Raw genomic sequence first — 22,837 nt, forward strand, 5'->3', positions numbered from 1 at the left:
CAAGAGGCCCAGGGAAGAGGGTAGGAAGGGCGGAGAGGCGGTGCACGCTCCACAGACTGGCGGGAGGGAGCTGCGGCAGAGGGACAGCCCGCCAGCCAGGCAGAGCCCCCGAGTCTGGCTGGCAAAAGCGGAGGGGCCTGACGGAGTGTGTTCCGACAGCAAGCGCGACTTAGCGTCTGGGAGGTCATAAGTTAACAGCTCTGCTCGGAAAGCAGGAAGGCTGGAGGACAAAGGGAGGGAGAGTTGCTGAGCCCCCAGACGACAGAGCTCAGCTTGGCGGGGATCAAAGGCACTCGCCAGTGCCATCTCCCTCACCCATTCCCCAGCCAAAATCCCAAAGGGAACCAGTTCCTGCCAGGGAACTTGCTTGCACCACACAAACACCCAACGTTGTGCTTCTGCTGATCCATCCCTCCAGCGGGTCTGACTCCCTCCCAGTGCCACAGGGCCCCTCCCGAAGCGGGATCTCTGAAGGAAAAGCAAGCTGAGCCTGCCCCTCCAGCCCCTGTGCACATTGCCAATCGACCCCAGCTAATATGCCAGATCCCCAGCACCACAAGCCTGGCAGTGTGCAAGTAGCCCAGATAGGCCATGCCATCCCACAGTGAATCCCGCCCCTAGAAGAGGGAAAGAGAAGGCACATACCAGTCTGATTCTGGCCCCAGCGGTTGGCTGGAGGCAGACATCAGGTCTGACTTTGGCCCCACCCACCAACGCAAGTTATTCAAGACAGCACTGGGGAAGTGCCCCGCAGTCCCGCACCACTCCAGGGACTATCCAAAATGACGAAACGGAAGAATTCCCCTCAGAAAAACATCCAGGAAATAACAACAGCTAACGAACTGATCAAAAATGATTTAAACAATATAACAGAAAGTGAATTTAGAATAATAGTCATAAAATTAATCTCTGGGATTGAAATCAGTATAAAGGACAGCAGAGAATCTATTGCTACAGAGATCAAGGGACTAAGGAACAGCCAAGGGGAGCTAAAAAATGCTATCAACGAGCTGCAAAATAAAATGGAGACAACTATGGCTCAGATTGAAGAGGCAGAGGAGAGAATAGGTGAACTAGAAGATAAAATTATGGAAAAAGAAGAAGCTGAGAAAAAGAGAGATAAAAAAATCTAGGAGTATGAGGGGAAAATTAGAGAACTAAGTGATGCACTAAAGACAAATAATCTACGCATAATTGGTATTCCAGAGGAGGAAGAGAGAGGGAAAGGTGCTGAAGGTGTACTTGAAGAAATCATAGCTGAGAACTTCCCGGATCTGGGGAAGGAAAAAGGCACTGAAATCCAAGAGGCACAGAGACTCCCTTCAGACGTAACTTGACTCGATCTTCTGCACGACATATCATAGTGAAACTGGCAAAATACAAGGATAAAGAGAAAATTCTGAAAGCAGCTAGAGATACACGTGCTCTAGCATACAAAGGGAGACCTATAAGACTCGTGACCAATCTCTACTGAAACTTGGCAGGCCAGAAAGGAATGGCAGGAGATCTTCAATGTGATGAACAGAAAAAAAATATGCAGCCGAGAATCCTTTATCCAGCAAGTCTGTCATTTAGAATAGGAGAGATAAAGGTCTTCCCAAACAAACAAAAACTGAAGGAATTTGTCACCACTAAACCAGCCCTACATGAGATCCTAAGGGGGATCCTGTGAGACAAAGTACCAGAGACATCACTACAAGCATGAAAACTACAGCCATCACAATGACTCTAAACCCATATCTTTCTATAATAACACTGAACGTAAATGGACTGAATGTGCCAACCAAAAGACAAAGGTATCAGGGCGGATAAAAAAACAACCCATCTATTTGCTGTCTACAGGAGACTCATTTTAGAACTGAGGACACCTTCAGATTGAGAGTGAGGGGATGGAGAACTATTTATCATGCCACTGGAAGTCAAAAGAAAGCTGGAGTAGCCATACTTATATCAGACAAAGTAGACTTTAAATTAAAGGCTGTAACAAGAGATGAAGAAGGGCATTATATAATAATTACAGGGTCTATCCATCAGAAAGAGCTAACAATTATAAATGTCTATGTGCCAAATGCAGGAGCCCCCAAATATATAAAAGAATTACAAACATAAGCAACCTTATTGATAAGAATGTGGTAATTGCAGGGGACTTTAACACTCCACTTACAGAAATGGATAGATCATTTAGACACACGGTCAATAAAGAAACCAGGGCCCTGAATGATACATTGGATCAGATGGACTTGACAGATATATTTAGAACTCTGCATCCCAAAGCAACAGAATATACGTTCTTCTTGAGTGCACATGGAACATTCTCTAAGATAGGATCACATACTGGGTCACAAAACAGCCCTTCATAAGTATACAAGAATTGAAATTATACCATGCATACTTTCAGACCACAATGCGATGAAGCTTGAAATCAACCACAGGAAAAATTCTGGAAAACCTCCAAAAGCATGGAGGTTAAGGAACACCCTACTAAAGAATGAATGGGTTAACCAGACAATTAGAGAAGAAATTAAAAAATATATGGAAACAAACAAAAATGAAAATACCACATTCCAAACGCTTTTGGATGCAGTGAATTCAGTCCTGAGAGGAAAATACATTGCAATCCAGGCCTATCTCAAGAAACAAGAAAAATCCCAAATAAAAAATCTAACAGCACACCTAAAGGAAATAGAAGCAGAACAGCAAAGGCAGCCTAAATCCAGCAGAAGAAGAGAAATAATAAAGATCAGAGCAGAAATAAACAATATAGAATCTAAAAAAACTGTAGAGCAGATCAATGAAACCAAGAGTTGGTTTTTTGAAAAAATAAACAAAATTGATAAACCTCTAGCCAGGCTTCTCAAAAAGAAAAGGGAGATGATGCATATAGACAAAATGATGAATGAAAATGGAATTATGACAACCAGTCCCTCAGAGATACAAGCAATTATCAGGGAATATAATGAAATATTATATGCCAATAACTGGACAACCTGGAAGAAATGGACAAATTCCTAAACACCCACACACTTCCAAAACTCAATCAAGAGGAAACAGAAAGCTTGAACAGACCCAAAACCAGCGAAGAAATTGAATCGGTTATCAAAAATCTCCCAACAAATAAGAGTCCAGGACCAGATGGCTTCCCAGGGGAGTTGTACCAGACATTTAAAGCAGAGATAATTCCTATCCTTCTCAAGCTATTCCAAGAAATAGAAAGGGAAGGAAAACTTCCAGACTCATTCTATGAAGCCAGTATTACTTTGATGCCTAAACCAGACAGAGACCCAGTAAAAAAAGAGAACTACAGGCCAATATCCCTGATGAATATGGATGCAAAAATTCTCAACAAGATACTAGCAAATCGAATTCAACAGCATATAAAAAGAATGATTCACCATGATCAAGTGGGATTCATTCCTGGGATGCAGGGCTGGTTCAACATTCACAAATCAATCAGTGTGATACATCACATTAATAAAAGAAAAGATAAAAACCATATGATCCTTTCAATCGATGCAGAAAAGGCCTTTGACAAAGTTCAGCAACATTTCTTAATAAAAACGCTCGAGAAAGTCAGGATAGAAGGAACATACTTAAAGATCATAAAAGCCATTCATGAAAAGCCCACAGATAACATCATCCTCAATGGAGAAAAACTGAGAGCTTTTTCCCTGAGATCAGGAACACGACAGGGATGTCTACTCTCACTGCTGTTGTTTAACATAGTGTTGGAAGTTCTAGCATCAGCAATCAGACAACAAAAGGAAATCAAATGCATCAAAATTGGCAAAGATGAAGTCAAGCTTTCACTTTTTGCAGATGACATGATATTATACATGGAAAATCTGATAGACTCCACCAGAAGTCTGCTAGGACTGATACATGAATTCAGCAAAGTTGCAGGATACAAAATCAATGTACAGAAATCAGTTGCATTATTTTACACTAACAATGAAACAACAGAAAGACAAATAAAGAAACTGATCCCATTCACAATTGCACCAAGAAGCATAAAATACCTAGGAACAAATCTAACCAAAATGTAAAAGATCTGTATGCTGAAAACTATAGAAAGCTTATGAAGGAAATTGAAGAAGATATAAAGAAATGGAAAAACATTCCCTGCTCATGGATTGGAAGAATAAATATTGTCAAAATGTCAATACTACCCAAAGCTATCTACACATTCAATGCAATCCCAATCAAAATCACACCAGCATTCTTCTTGAAACTACAACAAGCAATCCTAAAATTCATATGGAACCACAAAAGGCCCCGAATAGCCAAAGCAATTTTGAAGAAGAAGACCAAAGCAGGAGGCATCACAATCCCAGACTTTAGCCTCTACTACAAAGCTGTAATCATCAAGACAGCATGGTATTGGCACACAAACAGACACATAGACCAATGGAATAGAATAGAAACCCCAGAACTAGACCCACAAACATATGGCCAACTAATCTTTGACAAAGCAAGAAAGAACATCCAGTGGAAAAAAGACAGTCTCTTTAACAAATGGTGCTGGGAGAACTGGACAGCAACATGCAGAAGGTTGAAACGAGACCACTTTCTTCTACTATTCACAAAAATAAACTCAAAATGGATAAAGGACCTGAATGTGAGACAGGAAACCATCAAAACCCTAGAGGAGAAAGCAGGAAAAGACCTCTCTGACCTCAGCCGTAGCAATTTCTTACTTGACACATCCCCAAAGGCAAGGAAATTAAAAGCAAAAATGAACTACTGGGACTTTATGACAATAAAAAGCTTCTGCACAGCAAAGGAAACAACTAACAAAACTAAAAGGCAACCAACGGAATGGCAAAAGATATTTGCAAATGACATATCAGACAAAGGGCTAGTATCTAAAATCTATAAAGAGCTCACCAAACTCCACACCCAAAAAACAAATAACCCAGTGAAGAAATGGGCAGAATACATGAATAAACACTTCTCTAAAGAAGACATCCGGATGGCCAACAGGCACATGAAAAGATGCTCATTGTCACTCCTCATCACGGAAACACAAATTAAAACCACACTCAGATATCACCTCATGCCAGAGTGGCCAAAATGAACAAATCAGGAGACTATAGATGCTGGCGAGGGTGTGGAGAAACGGGAACACTCTTGCACTGTTGGTGGGAATGCAAATTGGTGCAGCCACTCTGGAAAACAGTGTGGAAGTTCCTCAAAAAATTAAATATAGACCTACACTAAAAATAAAGCAAACTTTTTTTTAAGAATGGAAATAAAAATTAAATAATAAATGAATGTAATAGTGTCTAGGAAAAAATAGAAAAAAATAATATAGTTATTTTTGATAAAAATAAAATCTACAAAGAATTTATTAGGCTCACTAAGGAAAAAAATATACATAATTCAGATAACAGAAATGAAATATGTGATTTTACATACAACAGAAATTAAAACAAATATAAAGGAATATTTTGAATAAATATATACCAATGTAGTGGATAACCTAAAAGAAATGGTTACATTATACTTCTAGTTTGATATATTTGTTGCAAATGAGATGTCAGTAAAGACAATTGCCATATGACTTCACTCATGTGTAACTTAAGAAACAAATAAAAAAATAAAAATGAGTAAAGAAAAAAAAGAGAGAAAAGCAACCAAGAAACAGAATCTTAGCTATAGAGAATAAATTGATGGTTACAGAGGGGAGGTAGGAGAGTGGATGGATAAAATAAGGGATGCAGTTTAAGAAGTGCACTTGTCATGATGAGAACAAGGTGATGTATTAAACTATTGAATCACTATATATACTAACATAACTCTGTATATTAAGTATATTTGAGTTTAAAATAAAATAATAAAGAAAAAACTAAACCAAAAAACTGACAGCTATAAAAAAAGAAAAGAATACATTCCTAAAAACATATAGCTTATTTAATATCTAAACTAAATAAAGAAGAAATATAAAATCTGAGCAGACCAATTATGAATAAGGATATTAAAACAGTAATCAAAAACTTCCTAATGGAGATAATTAAAAGTTGATGACCAGAAGACTCACAGGTAATTTCTATGAAACGTTGAAAGAAATGCTACCCATACTTAAACTATTTATAAAATAGAAGAGGCAACACTTCTAAAGTTATTTATTGAGGCTAGCATCACATTGATACCACACCTAAAGACACCACAAAGAAAAAATACATCCAGGGCATTATTTCTGATGTACTTGGATGTAAAGATCCTCAAAAAATAGTGGCAAAACAAATTTAACAGATTAAACACTTTGACCAAGTGGAGTTTATGCCAGGGATGTAAACATGGTTCAAAATATTAGATAATCATGTGACACACTGAATTGACAAAGTGAACACAAAAACCCACATAATCACCTAAATAAACACATAAAAATTATTTGACAAAATTCAATATTGAAACTATAATTAAAATTCTGCAAAAATAGATGCAGAATAAATTTATGACAACACAACAAAGGCCATATATGGGAAATTCACAGCTAACATCATAATCTATGGGGAAAAACTGAAAATTTTCCTTCCAAGATCTATTACAAAGCAGTAGTGCCCACTATAACCACTTCTACTTAAGGTACACAGAAAATCTCAGCCAAATCAATTACAAAAGAAAAAGAAATAAAAGGAATCCAAACCAGAAAGGAAAAAGTAAAGCTATGTTGTTTGCAGATGACATCAACATATACCTAAAAAACCTAAATATCCAACAAGAAAAGTATTATAACTAATAAAAGAAGTTGATAAATTTGCAGAATATAAAATTAACATACAAACAACAGTTACATTTCTATAGATGACCAATTAACTATCCGAAAGGAAATTAAGAAAATTTAATTTTAATAAAATTTAATAAATTATAAATTATAAATTTATAAATTATAAATAAAATATTTAGGAATAAACTTAAAAGAGGTGAAAGAGTTGTACACTAGAAAATTATAAAATATTTATGAAGAAAATGAAAGAAGATGGGGGGCCTGGGTGGCTCAGTCAGTAGAACATGTGAGTCTTCATCTCGGGTTTGTAAATTCAAGCCTGAAGGTGGGTTTAGAGATTATTTTTTTAATGTTCAAAAAAAATTAAAAAGAGAAATTGAAAGAAGACATACATAAATGGAAATACACTTTGTGTTTGTAAATTGGAAAAATTAATTTCGTTATAATGTCCATAATATCCCAAGGGAACTACATATTCAAAGAAATCTGTATCAAATTTCATTTACAAATATCTTCTTGCATTCATTCGGTTGCCATTTTGTTTTGTTAATTACTTTCCTGTACAAACACTTTTTGTTTTGGTGTTGTCCCAATAGTTTAAATTTGCTTTTTACTCTTGCCCAAGGAAACATACTTACGAAATGTTCCTACAAAATGATGCCACAGAAATTATTGCCTATGGTTCTTCTAGGAGTTTTCTGGTTTCAGGGCTGTCATCTAGGTCTTTAACCAAATTATAATTTATTATATTTTTCAAGTTTTTGCAAATTATTTTCTTTTTTTAAAAATTTTTGGTAGTGTTTATTTGAGAGAGAGAGAGAGAATGAGCAGGGGATGCACAGAGAGAAATGAAGACACCGAATCCAAAGCAGGTTCCAGGCTCCACACTGTCAGCAGACAGCCAGACGTGGGGCTCAAACCCACAAACTGTGAGATCATGACCTGAGCTTAAGTCGGATGCTTAACTGACTGAGCCACCCAGATTCCCCTCTTTTTCTTAAGTGTTTATTTAAATTCCAGTTAGTCAACATACAGAGTAATATTAGTTTCAGGTGCACAATTTAGGGATTCACTACTTACCTGGTTCTCATCAAAGTGCACTCCTTAATCCCCAAAACATATTTAACCCATTATCTCACCCACCTCCCTTCTGGTAAACATCAGTTTGCTCTCTATACTGAAGAGTATGTTTCTTCGTTTGCCCCTCTCTATTTTTTTTTTTTTTGCCTTATGCTCATTTGTTTTGTTTCTTAAATTTATGTTTTTCACATAAGAGTGAAATCATGTATTTGTCTTTCTCTGAATGACTTGTTTTGCTTAGCATTATATGCTTTACCTTTTCCGTGTCATTGCAAATAACAAGATATCATTCCTTCTTATGGTTGACTAATATTCCGTTTTTATGTGTATCTATCATCTATCTATCTATCTCTATGCCATTTCTTTATCCATTCTTCAGTCCATGGACATTTGGGTTATTTCCATAATTTGGCTATTGTAGATAATGTTGCTATAATCATCGGGGTGCATGAATCCCTTTAAAATCACTATTTTTATATTCTTTGAATAAATACCTACTAGTGCAATTGCTTGTTCTTGTAGTTCTATTTTTAACTTTTTGAGGAACCCCCATACTGTTTTCTGGAGTGGCTGCACCAGTTTGCATTCCTACCAACAGTGTAGGAGGGTTCCTCTTTCTCCAAGTCCTCACCAACACCTGTTGTTTCTTGTCTTGTTGATTTTTAACCATCCTGACAGTTGTGAGGTCACATCTCATTGTAGTTTTAATTTTCATTTACCTGACAATAAGTGATTTTGAGCATCTTTTCATGTTTCTATACTACCTAAAGCAATATACCAATTTAATAAAACCCTCCTGCCAAAATACTAACAACATTTTTCACAAAGAACAAATAATCCTAAAATCTCTATGGTACTGCAAAAGACTTCAAACCACCTAAGCAGTCTTGAAAACGATAAGCAAAGACAGAAGCATCACAATTCCAGACTTCAAGTTATATTACAATGCTATAGTAATGAGAACAGTAAGGTATTGGCACAAAATAGATACATCGATCAATGGAACAGAATAGAAAACCCATAAATGAATGCACAACTAAATGGTCAATTAATCCTTGACAAAGCAGGAAAGAATATCCAATGGAAGCAAAATGTCTTTTCAACAAATGGTGTTGGGAAAATTAGACAGAAACATTCAAAATAATGAAATTGGACCACTTCTACACCATATAGAAAAATAAATTCAAAATGGATGAAAGACCTAAATTTGAGTTTAATTTTTTATATGGTGTAAGAAAGCATTCCAGTTTAATTCGTTTGCATGCAGCTGTCCACTTTGGCCAACACCATTTGTTGAAATCTGCCTTTTTCCCATCGAATATTCTTACTGTCATAGATTAATTGACCATATAAGCGTCTGTTTATTTATTTGGTCTTTATTCTGTTCCATTGATCTCTGTGTCTATTGTTGTGCTGATACCATACTCTTTTGATTACTACAGCTTTGTAGCACAACTTGAAATCTGGGATAGTGATACTTTCAGCTTTATTCTTCACGAAGATTGCTTTCGCTGGAGGTTTTTTGTGATTTTACACACATTTTGTTATTACTTCTCCTAGTTCTGTGAAAAATGCTGTTGGTGTTTTGATAGGGATTGGATTAAATCTATGGACTGCTTTGGATGGTATGGACACTTTAATAATATTGATTATTTCAATTCATGTTCATAGAATACCTTGCCATTTGTTAGAAATGTCTTGTATTTCTTTCATGAACGTTTTATGGTTATCAGAGTACAGGTCTCTTACTTCCTTGGTTCGATTTACTTCCAAATATTTTATTTTTTAGTGAGACTGTAAGTTGAATTGATTCCTTAATTTCTCTCTCTGTTACTTTATTATTAGTGTAAAGAAATGCAACAGATTTCAAAGGGTTAATGACCAAACTATATAAAGAACTTATGCAACTCAACACCAAAAACCAAATAATCTGAATACAAAAATGGGCAAAGAACTTGAATAGACATGTTTCCAAAGAAGACATACAGATGGTTAACAGACACATAGTAAGATACTCAATCAACATCATTAATCATCAGGGAAATGCAAATAGAACTCACGATATTGACCTCACACTTGTCTGAATAAAAATTTAAAAGCAAGAAACAACAAATGTCAGCAAATATGTGGCGAAAAGGGAAACTTCATCATTGTTGGTATAAATTCAAATTGGAGCAGCCACTGTGGAAAGCAATATTGAGGTGCCTCAAAAACTAAAAGATAGTAATATCACATGATCCAGTAATTCCACTACTGGATATTTACCCAAAGTACACAAAAATACTATTTCAAAAAGATATATTTATCCCTATGTTTATTACAGCATTTTTTTTACAGTAGACAAGATATTGAATCAAATCGTGTCCATCCATAGATGAATGGATAAAGAAGAGGTTATTTTATACACACACACATACACACACAGACACTGGATTTTACTCAGCCATAAAAAATGAAATCTTGCCATTTGCAACATGGATGGATCTAGAGTTTATAATGCTAAGTGAAATAAGTCAGACGGGGAAAGACAAATATCATGTGGTTTCACTCATATGTTGAATTTAAGAAACAAGACAAATGAACAAAGAAAAAAGAGACCAAAAAGCAGACTTTTAAGTACAAAGAACAAACTTGTGGTTGCCAGAGGGAAAGGGAGAGGAAAGATAGGTAAATAAAGGGGATTAAAAGTACACTTATTGTGATGAGCACTGATTAACGAATATAATTATTAAATTATTATATTGTACACCTTAAACTGATATAACACTATATGTTAACTATACTGAAATAAAAATTAAAAATTTAGTAAAAAAATTAAAAATTTAAAAATGTGAGCTGTATTATATACTGAATTTTCTTTTGCCCTAATGCTACATCCTCATTAAAATTTGTTTTTAATCACTTTAATTACTATCTGTTTTTTTTTAATTTGACACACTTGAATGAGATAACTTAAATAATGAAATTTATAGATACTAAAGTATAATAGAGGTTACCAAAGTCTTGGGAGAGAAAAGAATGGGTGTTGTATAATACACGAGTTTCTCTTTGGGATGATGAAAAATTTTTTGAAATGGATAGTGTTCATAGTTTCACAGCATTGTAAATGTACTTAATGCCACTGAACTGTACACTTAAAAAATGCTAAGGGGCGCCTGGGTGGCTCAGTCAGTTAAGTGGCCGACTTCGGCTCGGGTCATGATCTCGCGGTCCGTGAGTTCGAGCCCTGTGTCGGGCTCTGTGCTGACGGCTTGGAGACTGAAGCCTGTTTCGGATTCTGTGTCTCCCCCTCTGTGACCCTCCCCTGTTCATGCTCTGTCTCTCTCTGTCTCAAAAATAAATAAACGTTAAAAAAAATTTTTTTTAAGTGTTAAACTTTATATTTTATCTCATGTATATTTTTAGAAAGAATGACCATTTCCCACGGGTTCAGAAGCAAATTAAATAATTTTCATTGTGCAAAACGACACCAATTTAAGCAACAAAACTATTTTTATTAGATTATAACAAAAATGAAATAAATATCCATAAATCAATATTAATACAAGGAGCTTAGTGAATGAATGAATTCATTAATTAATAAAATGGAGAATAAATAAATTTCTCTTACAGAAAAATTATAAATTAAATATAATGTAATTTGCTAATAATGTATTGGAACATAATTCCCCACATATTAGCTTCCTTCCAAAGATTAAAGTTTGGATGGGGCACCTGGGTGGCTCAGTCGGTTGAGTGTCAGACTTTGGCTCAGGTCATGATCTCGCGGTTTGTGAGTTCAGGCTCTGCATCAGATTCTGTGCTGACAGCTCAGAGCCTGGTGCCTGCTTCATATTCTGTTTCTCCCTCTCTTTCTGCCCCTCCCCTACTCTCTCTCTCTCTCTCTCTCTCTCTCAAAAAATAAACACTAATAAAAACTCAAAATTTAAAGTTTGGAAATGGCAAAAAGTCACATTTTTTAGTGGAAAAACCTGATACCTCAGTCAAATGATGAATGTTAAAATCAATAGTGATAAATTATCTTGACAATGTGTGTTCTTGATATTATATGGTAAAAAAGGTAGTTTGTTTTTATTACTTCCACTCAAATAACCTCTTTATAACTGCAGTGGGTTGAATGTCAGCTGCCAATATGATGTTTAATTCTTCTCAAAAATTCACATGAATATGAATTTATTTGGAAAAAAAGCTCTTCAAAACTGTACATTAAGGATTTCAAGATGAGATCATTTTGGTGTAACTAGGTGGGGTGAAATCTATTAACAAGTGTCCTTAAAATAGACACATAATAAAGAGAAAGAAATCCAAGTACTTCACTAAAGAAAGCCAACAATCCATAAAGGAGAGTAGAAGAAGAAAGGAACAAAGAAAATCCATAGAAATAACCACAAAAAAACCCCATCAAAATGATAATAAATATATATCTCTTAACAATTACTTTTAACATAAATGGACTAAACACTTCAACCAAAATATGTAGAGTGAAAAAGTGATAAGAAACAAGACCCAATTATATTCTGCTTACAAGAGACTCCTTTTAGACCTAGAAACACATGCATATTGAAAGTGAGGAAATGCAGAAATATTTCTCATAAAATGGATGTCAAAAGAAAGTCAGTATAGCAATATTTATATTAGACAAAACAGACTTTTAATTTTTTTTTTATTTTGAGAATGAAAGAGAAAGTGTGTGTGTGTGGGGGGGAAGGTATAGAGAGGGAGAGAGAAAGAATTCCAAGCAGGATCCACACTGTCAGTGCAGAGCCCGATGCATGGCTTGAACTCGGGAACCATGAGATCATGACCTGAGCTGAAATCAAGAGTTGGATGTTTAACTGACTGGGCCACCTGTGCTCTCCTAAAATAAACTTTAAAGCAAAGACTGTAACGAGAGACAAAAAAAGACATTATATAATAATAAAGGGGACAATCCAACAAGAGGATATAAGAATTGAAAATATTTATGCATGCTACATGGTAGCACCCAAATACATAAAAGAATAAATAACAAACATAAAGGAAATAATTGGTAGTAATATAATAATAATAATAATAATAATAATAACAATGGATTTTAACACCCCATTAACATCCATGAACAGATTTTTGAAAGAGAAAATCAGTAAGGAAGGAGTGACTTTGAATTACACACTGGAACAGATGGATTTAACATACATATTGAGAAAATTCCATCTACACATTCTTTTCAAGTGCACATGAAACATTTTACAGAATAGTGGCATATTAGTCCACAAAGCAAGTCTCCACAAATTCAAAAAATTTGAAGTCATATGCAACTTTTCTGACCACAATGCTATGAAGCTAGAAATCAACCACAAGAAAAATCTGGAAAGACTATAAATACATGGAGGTTAAAAAATGCTCTTTTTAAAAAAATATGTTCTTAAACAATGAATGTAATAACTAAGAAATCAATGAAGAAATAAAGAATTATATGGAAACAAATAAAAATTGAAACACAATGTTCTAAAATCTTTATGATGCAACAAAAGTGACTTCAAGAGGGAAGTTTATTGCAACAAAAGCCTATCTAAAGAAACAAGAAAAAATGCAAATAAATGATATAACCTTTCACATAAAGGAGTTAGAAAAATAACAACAAACACAACTGAAACCCGCAAAGAAAATAAATAAGAAGGATTAAATGGAAATAAATGACATAGAAACATACATACAAACAAACAAACAAACAAAAAGATAGGAATAATGAAACCAAGAGCTGGTTCTTTGAAAAGAACAATAAAATTGATAAATATTTAGCAACACTAGTTTGAAAAAAAGGGGGGACTCAAATAAACAAACTAAGTAACGAGGATAAAGAACAAGCAACACCACAGAAACACAAACAATTATAACAAAGTATTATGAAAACCAACATACCAACAAATTGGCCAACCTAGAGAGAATGCATCAATTCCTGGAAACATATAAACTAGCCAAACTAAACAGGAATAAGTAGAAAATTTGAACAGATCAGTCATCAGCAATTAAATTAAATTCTTCATCAAAAAACTCCCAAGAAAACAGAAGTTCAGTCCCAGACAGTGTCACAGGTGAATTCTACCAAACATGTAAAGAAGAGTTTATCATGGTCTTCTCAAACTATTCCCAAGAGACAAGAGAAAGGAAAGTTTCCAAATTCATTCTATTAGGCCAGTATAACCCTGATAACCAAAACCAGATAAAGATACCACAAAAAAAACAAAAACAAAAACAAAAAAACAAAAACAAAACAAAACAAAACCCCACAACTCCAGCCCAATAACTCCAATGAATACACATAGAAAAATCTTCAACAAAATATTAGCAAATTTAATCCAACAATACCTTTTAAAAATCATACACCATGATCAAGCGGTATTTTTTCCAGAGATGGAAGTGTGGTTCAATATTTGCAAAACAATAAATGTGATTTGTTACATCAGAGAAAGAATAAAATTCTTAGGATCATTTCAATAGATGAATAAAAACATTTGACAAAACACAGCATCCATTCCCAATAAAAACACTCAGCAAAGTAGGTCTACAGGGAACACATCTTAAAATTATTAATGGCCTTATGTGAAAAACCTACAGCCAATATTATTCTCAATAATGAAAACTTGAGAGCTATTCCCCTAGTGTAAGAAACAAGACAAAGATGGCCACTCTTACCACTTTTATTCAAAATAGTGCTGGAAGTCCTAACCACAGCAATTAGACAACAACAACAACAAAAAAAAATTAAAGGCATCCAAACTGGTAAAGAAGAAATAAAACTGTCACATTTGCAGATGACATGATACTATATATAGAAACCCTTACACCACCACCCCCAAAAACTTCTAGAACTGATAAATTCAGTGAAGTTGCAGGATACAAAATCAATGTACAAAAATCTGTTGCATTCCTATGCACTAATAAGCAAGCAGCCTAAAGAGAAATTAATAAAACAATCTCATTTACAATTGTACCCAAAACAATAAAAATCTAAGGACAAACTTAACCAAAGAGATGAAAGACCTGTACTCTGAAATCTATATAAAGTGATAAAAGAAATGCAAGAGGTTGCAAATAAATGAAAAGGCATTCCATGTTTGTATGTTGGAATAACAAATATTGTTAATATTCTATACTACCCAAAGAAATCTACATATTTAATGCAATCCTTATCAAATACTCAGAGTATTTTTTACAGAATTAGAACAACCATAAAATTTGTATGGAAGCATAAAAGACCTTGAATAATACAAGCAATCTTGAAAAAGGAAAGCAAAGCTGGAAGTATCACGATCTCAGATTTGAAATTATACTACAAAGTTTTAATAATTAAAACAGTATGATACTGGCACATAAATAGACTCATGAATTAATATAACAGAACAGAAAACCCAGAAATAAACTCACAACTCTATGGTCAATTAATCTTTGACAAAGCAGGAAAGAATATCCAAGGAAAAAGACAAGTCTCTTCAACAAATGCTGTTGGGAAAACTGGACAGCCTCACACAAAAGAATGAAACTGGACCACTTTTTTGCACCAAAAACAAAAATGAATTCCAAATGGATTAAAGACCTAATCTGAGACGTGAAACCATAAAAATCTTAGAAGAGTACACAGGCAGTAACTTCTTTGACATCGGCCTTAGCAGCTTCTTTCTAGATATGTCTCCTGAGGCAAGGGAAACAAAATAAAAAATAAGGTACTGAGACTACATCAAAATAAAAAATTTTCTTCACAGTGAAGAAACAATCATCAAAACTAAAAGGCAACCTACAGAATGGTAGATGATATTTGCCAATGACATATACAATAAAGGGTTTGTAACCAAAATGTATGAAGAAATTATAAAATTAAACACCCAAAAAACAGTAAGTGTTGTCTAGGATGGAAAGAAAAGGGAATTTTTGTTCACTGTTGGTGGGCGAGTAAATTGGTACAGTTCCTGTGGGAAATAAGATGATGGTTCCTCAACAAATTATAAATATCTATCATATCATCCAGAAGTCCCACTTATGGGTATATATCAAGAGGAAATGAAATCACTTTTTTGTAAATATTCTGTATCTGAATGTGTATTATAATACTATTCACAATAGTCAAGATATAGAAACAACCTAAGCCTCCATGATAGATAACCTGGTAAAAAATTATAAATGTGTATGTATGTGTGTATGATATATATATAAATATATATATTATAATTATAATTATATATATATATAATATATTACCCATATAGTAGAAAGAAATTGTATCACTTGTGACAGCATAGTTGTACCTTTAGAACATCATACTAAGTGAAATAAGTCAGAAATACAAATAATAGGAGCACTTTGGTGGCTTAGTCAGTTAAGCATCTGACTCTTGGTTTTGACTCAGGTCATGATCTCACAGTTTTGTGAGTTTGAGCCCTGCATTAGGCTCTGTGCTGACAGTGTGGAGCTTGCTTGGGATTCTCTATATCCCTTCCTCTCTGCCTCTCCCCCACTTGTGGTGTCTCTGTCTCTCAAAATAAATAAATAAATTTAAAAATAAAAAAAATACAGATAATATATGTTCTCACTTATCTGTGACAACAAAAAAGAACCTACAAAAAAGGAGTAGGATGCTGGTTGACAGGGACTGGGGTGGGGGGTATGAGGTGGGAAGATCTTGGTCATAGCAAACAAACTATAAGGTGTGTACATTCTCAGGCATCTAATACACAGCATGATGACAATAGTTAACAATATTGTATTATATGCTCAAAAGTTGCTAAGACAATGTATCTTAAATGTTCTCATAACAAAAACAAAATGACAATTATGTGAGGCCATGAAGGTCATAACCAACCTTTTTGTGCATTATATATACATGAAATTATCACATTGTACACCTTAAACTTGCACAATATTATATGTCAATTATATATCAGTAAAGCTGGTAAAAAAAAAATTATCAAGAGTGACATAAAAGCACCTAAGAATAGCATGGAGAGACTGGGGAGATGGCAGAGTAGAAGAACCAACCCTAAGACACATCCTCACATGAATACAATTAGATAACACATCAATGCAAATAACGAAGCTAATGACTCAAAGACTGGAAGAACAAAATCCACAACTGAAGATACAAAAGAGACCACATTGAAGAAAGTGAGGAGAGAGACATAGTTTGGGAGCAAAATGGACCATGGTAGGTATCTGATGTCATTGAGAAGAGCAAGAAACAGTCTATCTCATGAAGAAGAAAACACTAGGAAGACAAATCCCCATATCATTTGGCTTTGATACCAAGAGGGGCTAAATTTTGTGAGTCCTTACAAGCAACATGACTTAGAGAGCTTGGAATTTTAAAAATAAGCAGGCTCAGCTCTGGAAGAACCTGAAGGACATTATGATGCTGAGTCTCCCCCATTAAAGAGACAACAGCTCAAGAACTACAGCATAGAAGGAACAGTTTGAAATATGTCTGGGGTATACAGGAGGGAGAGTTATTTATTCATCTCAGAGCATGTCATGGAGAGGCAGGGATTGCAGGGAAATTCCTGCAGGAACACAGAATCTGGCAGGTGCCATCTTCCTCCCCAACCTACTAGCATAAACACACTGTCACCTACAGGGACCAGTGCAGAGCCAACACTCACTACTAACTTGCTTGCAAATGCCTCTGTCCACATGTGCTTTGGTAAATCCACCTTTCCCATTCACCATTGCCTCAGTCCCTGTGCTGTGAGTCCCCTCCCCAAGAACACTGGCACAAACCCTACCATCACAAACTCTCCAGACCATGCATTCTTCTGGGGCCACAGTTCTGTTGAAGCCAGGTCTCATTCCACAAGCACATAAGTGCCTAACTTGTTAAAACATACCTTACCCTGGCTGAAACTAAACAATGCCCACAACAGGAAAAGGGAACCTCTGCTGGCAACTGGACTGAAAGAAAATTTGACGAGGACATAACAGCAGGGTGTAGGCAACACACATGTGAGAAGTCCCAGATCCTGGGGAACAAGGGATATACTGCATTTCAGGGCATCAACGGAGTTCTTCATAAGGCCCTTAATTCAAGAGCAAGAGATATATCTGAGTTTCCTAATACAGAGAAACAGACACAGAGAGTTACAACAAATGAGGGGACAGTGGAATATATCCCAAATTAAAGAACAACAAAGCACAGCAAATGAAATAACATAATATGCCTGACAGAGAATTTAAAGTAATGATCATAAAGATTCTTAATGGCCTTGAGAAGAATGCGGGACATCAGTGAGACCTTTACCAAAGAGATAAAAAAGAACCAGCCAGAAATAAAGAATACAATAAATGAAATTAAACATATGCTTTATAAAAAAAATAGCAGGTTTGAGGAGGCACAGGAAATAATTAAAGACCTGGAAGACAGTAATCGAAAGCTATCAGGACGAGCAAGTGAGACCAAAAATAATTATGAAAATTGAGAATAGACATAAGGAACTCTGTGACTCCATTCAGCATAATAACATTCACATCACAGAAATCCCATAAGAAGAAGTAGGGGAAATGACAGAAAATTTATTTCAAGAAATATTAGCTGAAAACTTCCCAAATCTGGGGAAGGAAACAGATATCCAGATTTAGGAGCATAGAGACTCACAACAAAATCAACACAATGAGGTCCACAGCAAGACACATAGTAATTATAATGGCAAAAGTAGGTGATAAAGAAAAAATTTTAAGGCACCAGGAGAAAAATAAATAAATAAAAGCACCTCGAAAAAATAACAAAGCACTTACATACAAGGGAAACCCCACAAAGCTAGTAGGGGATTTTTCAGCAGGAAATTTGCAGGACAAAAGGGAATGGTATGATATACTCAAAGTGTTGAAAGGGAAAAATCTTCAGCCAAGAATACACTATCCAGCAAGGCAATCAGTCAGACAGAAGAAGATATAAAAATTACTCAGACCAAAAAAAAAAAAAAAAAAAAAAAATGAAAGGCGTTCCATACCACTAAGTAAGCCCTACAAGAAATATTAAATGGGATTCTTGAAGTGTAAAGAAAATATAAGTAAGGGTATGAAAAGTAAACACATAAAAGCTGTAAAAATAAATAAACAGTATAAATCAACCAAGTGATTCACATTACTTTAAATGTCAAAGGACTAAATGTTCTAATCAAAAGACATAGGGTGGCTGACTTGAAGAAAAGACAAGACCCACCTATATCGTGCCTACAAGAGACTCATTTCAGACCCCAAAACCCCTGCATATGGAAAGTGAGGGGATCAAGAAACATGTATGATGCAAATGTATGACAAAAGAAAGCCAGAGTATCATTACTTAGTTAAAGAAAATAGACTTTAAAGCAAAAACTGCAACAAGGAAAAAGAATAGTATATAATAGTAGAGCAGACAATCAACCAAGAAGATAAAAAAATTTTATCATGCACTCAACATGAGAGCACCCAAATACATAAAACAGTGGATAACAAACATAAAGGAATTAATCCACAGTACTACAATCTTATTAGTATGGGACTTTAACATTCCACTTTCACTGATGGACAGGTCATGCAAACAGAAAACCAAAGAAGAAACAGTGGCTTTGAATGACACACTGGAACAGATGAACCTAACAGATATATTCAGAAGATTTCATCATAAAACAGCAGAACATACATTGTTTTCAAGTGAACATAAAACATTCTCCAGAATAGATCACATATTAGGCCACAAAACAAGTGTCAACAAATTCAAAAGATTGAAGTTATACTATGCATCTTTTCTGATCACAGTGTTATCGAACTAGAAGTTAACAACCAGAAAAAATATGGAAACACCACAAATACATGAAGGTTAAATTGCATACTACTAACCAATGAATCACTCAAGCAGGAAATTAAAAAAAGAAATTAAAAAATACATGGAAACAAATAAATATGAAAACACAACAGTCCAAAATCTTTGGGGTGAATCAAAAGCAGTTCTAAGAGGGAAGCTGACAGCAATACAGGCCTACTTATCAAATAAACAACCTAAGCTTACACTTAGCCACTCTTTAGAGAGCTGGAACAACTGCCAAAACCCAAACTCAGCAGAAGAGAGGAAATAATATGGATTAGAGAAGAAATAAAACTATAAAAGTTAAAATAAACAATAAAACAGATCAATGAAACCAGGAGCAGTTTCTTTGAACAGATCAAAAAAAATTCATATACATCTAGCCAAACTCCTCTAAAAATAAGAGCGAAAACTCGAAGAAACATAATGAAAAAAGGAGATATAACAACTGACACCACAGAAATGTCAAGGATTATAAAAGAATATTATGAAATAATGTATGCCAATAAATTGCCCAATTTAGAAAAAAATGGATGAATTGCTAAAAATATGCAACCTACCCAAAATGAAGCAGGAAGACATCAAAACTTTGATCATACCAATTACAGCAGGGAAATTAAATCAGTGATAAAAAAAAAACCCAACCAAAAAAAAAAAAAAAAAGTCCAGGACAAGACAGTTTCATTGGGGATTTCTATCAAAAATTTAAAGAAGAATTAATACCTATTCTCAAAATATTAAAAAATAAAGGACAGAACAGATCCAAATTTGTTCTATGATATCCTGATAACAAAACTAGATAAAGACACTACAAAAACAAACAAACAAACAAACTATAGGCCAATATCTCTGGTGAACATAGATATAAAAATCCTCAACAAAATATTAGCAAAATGAATCCACTAATACATTTAAAAAATTACTCACTATGATCAATTGGGATTAATTACCAGATGCAAACGTGGTTCAATACTCACAAATCAACCAATCATTGAGATAAAGAATAAGAACCATATGACCATTTCAATAGTTTCAGAAAAAGCATTTGACAAAGTACAACATTCATTGATAATACAAAACCCTCAAAAATGTATGGCTAGAGGGAATATACTTCAACATAATAAAGGTCACATATGAAAAACCCAAAGCAAACATCATCATCCCTAATAAAAACAGTGCTTTTCCTCTAAGATCAGGAACAAGACAGGGATGTCCACTCACCATTGTTATTCAACATAGTATTGGAAGTCTTAGCCTCAGCAATCAGACAACACAAAGGAATAAAAGGCATCCAAATTGGCCAGAAGGAGGTCAAACTTTCATTTTTCACAGATGACATGATACGCTATATGGAAAACCCAAAATATTCCACAAAAAAACTGCTTGAACTGATCCGTGAATTCATCAAAATTGCAGGATATAAAATCAATGAACAGAAATTAGTTGCATTCCTATACACGAATAATGAAACATCAGAAAGAGAAATCAAGGAACTGTTCCCATTTACAATTGCACAAAAACCATAAAATACATAGAAATAAATCTAACCAAAGAGGTGAAAAATCTATACACTGAAAACTGTACAAAGCTTATGAACGAAATTGAAAAAAGACACGAAAAAACTGGGAGAGTATTCTATGCTTCTGGATAGGAAGAACAAATATTGTTAAAATGTCAATACTACCCAAAGCAGTCTATATATTCAATGCAATTCCTATCAAAATAACATCAGCATTCTTCACAGAGCTAGAAAAAACCTAAACTTTGAATGGAAGCAGACAAGACCCCAAATAACCAAAGCAATCTTGAAATAGAAAACCAAAACTGGAGGCATCACAATCCCGGACTTCAAGCTATATTACAAAGCTGTAATCATCAAGACAGTATGGTACTGGCACAAAAACAGACACTTAGATCAATGGAACAGAATAGAAATCCCATAAATGGACCCAGAAATGTATGGCCAACTAATCTTTGCCAAAGCAGGAAAGAATATCAAATGGAACAAATACAGTCTCTTCAGCAAATGGTGCTGGGAAAACTGGACAGCGACATGCAGAAAAATGAACCTAGACCACTTTCTTACATCATAAACAAAAATAAACTCAAAATGGATGTAAGACCTAAACGTAAGACAGGAAGCTATCAAAATCCTTGAGGAGAAAGCAGACAAAAGCCTCTTTGACCTCAGCCTCAGCAACTTCGTACTCAACACGTCTCCAGAGGTAAGGGAAACAAAACCAAAAATGAACTCTTGGGATCTCATCAAAATAAAAAGCTTCTGCACAGTGAAGGAAACAATCAGCAAAACTAAAAGGCAACTGACGGACTTGGAAAAGATATTTGCAAATGACATATCGGATAAAGGGCTAGTATGCAAAATCTATAAATAACTCAACAAACTCCACACCGAAAAACAAATAATCCAGTGAAGAAATGGGCAGAAAACATGAATACACACTTTTCCAAAGAAGACATCCAGATGACCAATAGAAACATGAAAAGATGCTCAACGTCACTCATCATCAGGGAAATACAAATCAAAACCACACTGAGATACCACCTCAAACTAGTCAGAGTGGCTATAAGGAATAAATCAGGAGACTATAGTTGCTGGCAAGGATGTGGAGAAATGGGAACCCTCTTGCACTGTTGGTGGGAATGCAAACTGGTGCAGCCGCTCTGGAAAACAGTGTTGAGCTTCCTCAAAAAATTAAAAATAGATTCCACTGTGTATATAAACCACAATTTCTTTATCCATTCACCAGTTGATAGACATTTAGGCTCTTTCCATTATTTGGCTCTTGTTGAAAGTGCTGCTATAAACATTGGGGTACAAGTACCCCTATGCATCAGCACTCCTGTATCCCTTGGGTAAATTCCTAGTAGTGCTATTGCTGGGTCATAGGGTAGGTCTATTTTTAATTTTTTGAGTAACCTCCACACTGTTTTCCAGAGTGGCTGCACCAATTTGCATTCCCACCAACAGTGCAAGAGGGTTCCCGTTTCTCCACATCCTCTCCAGCATCTATAGTCTCCTGATGTATTCATTTTAGTCACTCTGACTGGTGTGAAGTGGTGTCTCAGTGTGGTTTTGATTTGTATTTCCCTGATGAGGAGCCACATTGAGCATCTTTTCATGTGCCTGTAGGCCATCCGGATATCTTCTTTAGACAAGTGTCTATTCATGTTTTCTGCCCATTTCTTCACTGGATTATTTGTTT

This window comes from Panthera uncia, chromosome X, assembly GCF_023721935.1.
Source record: "Panthera uncia isolate 11264 chromosome X, Puncia_PCG_1.0, whole genome shotgun sequence".
Taxonomy (NCBI): domain Eukaryota; kingdom Metazoa; phylum Chordata; class Mammalia; order Carnivora; family Felidae; genus Panthera; species Panthera uncia.